This window comes from Chrysochloris asiatica, unplaced genomic scaffold (assembly GCF_000296735.1).
Source record: "Chrysochloris asiatica unplaced genomic scaffold, ChrAsi1.0 scaffold00468, whole genome shotgun sequence".
Classification (NCBI taxonomy): Eukaryota; Metazoa; Chordata; class Mammalia; order Afrosoricida; family Chrysochloridae; genus Chrysochloris; species Chrysochloris asiatica.
In genome coordinates, this window is record NW_006408986.1 from 423,871 (window position 1) to 427,430 (window position 3,560).

The following is a 3,560-nucleotide window of genomic DNA, read 5'->3' on the forward strand; positions in this document are numbered from 1 at the left end:
ACTACTGATGTTGAGGTCCAGTACTTATCTGACAGAGCTGCTGAGCTCCCCTTTTGTCCATACAATTCTTAAATATTAAAAGTCACTTCTTCCAGCTTGAGAAATGATAAACATTTTCTTCCCTTTTGGTTTTCTAAGTCCAGATTTTTGTACATTTCATTATAATGCTGCACTTTGTCTTCTTGGGCTGACCTTGAAATGCCCTTTTTAGCCGTTTGACTTTGCCATTTTTTTCCCCATTGGATTTAGGTTCTCTATGCCGAAGAATGCATAGGAGCAATTGATGAACTTTTGCAGATTCCACCCTGATCTGCTTTTGACTGGTGATACTGAGTTTCTCCATAGCCTCTTCTCACACATGTAGACAATCTGATACTTGTGTATTGCATCCAGTAAGGTGCATGTGTCATAGTCACATTTTATGTTGTCAAAAAAAGATACGTTGAATAAGTCAATGATTTTGTAAAATTGTATCATGTGATCTATAGCATCATTTCTATCACCCAAGACACATTTTCTAACTTCTGATCCTTCATTTTTGCTTACAACTTTCACATTCCAACAAGTTATTTTGATTGCATGTTTAATCAGTTTCAGACTGAAGATGTTGGTAGAATTCCTCAAGTTTGTTATCACTGTCTTTAGTGGCCAGTGTATAAATTTGAATAACAACCAAAATGAAACAGAATGCATAAAGATCAATTTCTAGGCATTAGTGGTGTTGACCACTTTGAATTAGGCAATCATATGGATTATTATGCTGAGAAAGACAAATTGAGGTGGAATGGCATCACATTCATCATCAAAAAGAACATGCCAAGATCTTTCATGAAGTACACTGAATACCCATACATCTACAAGGAAGACCTATAAATACCACTATTATTCCCTAATGCCTATAAATTTTTTTTGCATTCTGCTTCATTTCTGATACCTCATACATTCCATGTTATGATTACTAATGGATGCTAATAGTGGTTCCCTCCCATTTTGTTGTACCACATCAGCAACTGAAAGCTTTACACCATTCATGTCTTTACAGTCCACTTTTCTTTAAGGAGGCAACCTTCCTCAGTCATATTTTGAGTGCCTTCCAAATAGAGGTGTTCATCTTCCAGCATTATGTCTGAAAATGATCTACCATGGGTGATCCTACTGGTATTTAAATACCAGGATGGTGAATAAGGAAGATCGTAGAAGAATTGATGCCTTTGAATTGTGGTATTGGAGGAAAATACTAAAAGTGCCATGGACTGCTAAAAGAGCCAATAGATTTGTTTTGGAAGAAGCTCAGCCAGAGTGCTCCTTTGAGGCCAGGATGGCTAAGCTCCGTCTCTCATACTTTGGACATATTGTCAGGAGGGAACAGTCTCTGGAGAAGGATGTCATGCTGGGTAAGATGGAGGGTCAGAGAAAAAGAGGAAGACCCCCAATCAGATGGATCAGCCAGGTGGCATCATTGATGGCATCAAGTGTGATGGCGGTAGTGAAGTTAGCCCAGGATCGGACATTGTTTCGTTCTGCTGTGCATGGGGTCACTGAGTCGGTTCCGACTCGATGGCACCTGACAACAACAACAACAATAGATCTTCCAGCATCACAGCAACATTCAAGCCACCACAGTATGACAAGCTGACAGATGATTGCTGGTCAAGCTACTGCACAATGTCTTCCCAGGATTTCTCCAATCCAAGTACTAACCAAGCCCAACCCTGATTACCAGCCAAGATCCAGATGAGATTAGACACATACAGTGTGGAATGGCCATAGATAGGGTGTATAATGACATTTAATAGTCCAAATTTTCATTTTTCCTATGATGTATAAAATTAACTTCCACATGCTTCAATACATTTGTAACATTTTACATTGGGTATTAAATTCAAGAGCAACTGTTTCCGTTATACTTTTAAAATGTTATTGTCCACAATTTACTTTAAAATAATCCAATAATAATTATGTGTATTGTATACAAATGATTTTGGCATAATTTATTCATTGAAATGCATTTTGAATTACTGCACAATTTGATCTGTGAGTTATCCCACAGCAGTGAAGTCGATTTCAACTTATAACCCAGTATAGGGTTTCTGAGGCTGTAAATCTTTATGATAGCGATGGGGAATGTCTGGCCCATGGACCTATGGCTGGCTGGCTGTGTGCTGTGGAGTCGGTTCTGACTCATAGGGACCCTGTACAGGGTTTCCGAGGCTGTAAATCTTTACGGGAGCAGAAAGCCTCATCTTTCTTCCACGGAACAGCTGGTAGTTCCGAATGGCTGACCTTGCAATTCGCAGCTGGATTCGTAAAACACTATGCTACCAGAGCTCCTTCAGGGACCTATGTTGTTGTTGTTGTTAAGTGCCATGACCCTGAGTTTGGCAGCCCTACTCATAACCACTATGCTACCAGACCTCCTTAGTAACTTATATTGTTGCTGTTGTTAGGTGCCATGGAGTAGGTACCGACCCATACCGACCTTATGCACAGCAGAAGGAAACACTGCCCAGTCCTGGGTTAACCGCACCACTGTTGTCTGCTTGAGTTCATCGATGTTGCCACTTGGCCAGTCCATCTCGTTGGGGGTCTTCCTCTTTTTCTCTGACCCTCCACCTTACCCAACATGATATCCTTCTTCAGCGACTGGTCCCTCCTGATAATATATCCGAAGTATGAGAGATGACGTCTTGGCCTCCAAGGAGCACTCTGGCTGCAATTCTTCCAAAAAGGATCTCTTGGTTCTTTTGGCAGCCCATGGCATTTTCAATATTCTCCTCCAACACCATAACTCAAAGGCATCAGTTCTTCTATGGTCTGCCTTATTCACTCTCCAGCTTTCACATGCATATGAGGTTATTGAAAATACCATTGCTTGGGTCAGACTCATCTTAGTCCTCATCTGAAACCTGTCCAGCATGGTGAACCTGCTCTTATTTAAAATACCAGTGGCATAGCTTTCAGAATCATAGCAATTCACAAGCCACCACAGTACGACAAACTGACAGAGGTTTGGTGGAAAATTACATTAGGGGTGAGTTAATTAATGGTTTGACAAAATACATAGGCTAATTTTAAAGCTGATTATTTTGTATGGACCACAAATAATATTATAAATATCCAAAATAGCTCTTGGAGTCCTGGTGTGGCGCTGTGGGTTAATGTACTGGACTGTAAAGTTGGTTTGAACTGCAAGGTCAGCAGTTCAAGGTCATTACCACTCCTCAGAAACCCTATATAAAGTCATTATGGGTCAGAACTGACTCGACAGCACTTTACAATAGCAACAACAAATGGCACTTGGTAGAAGAAAAATGTTTCTTACCTCTGCTTTTAAGAGAACAGAAAGTCTCATTCTTTACTCACAGACTTACTGGTGAGATTGAATTGCCAATCTGGTCAAATATGTGTGGTGCTATAGTATAAGCACTAAACTACTAACTGCAAGGTTAGCAGTTGAAACCCATCTGCTACCTCTGGAAAATCCTTTAAAGGGTTGATAAGTCGTGATCAACTCCATGGCATTTAACAAATATATGTACACACACACACACACACATTGT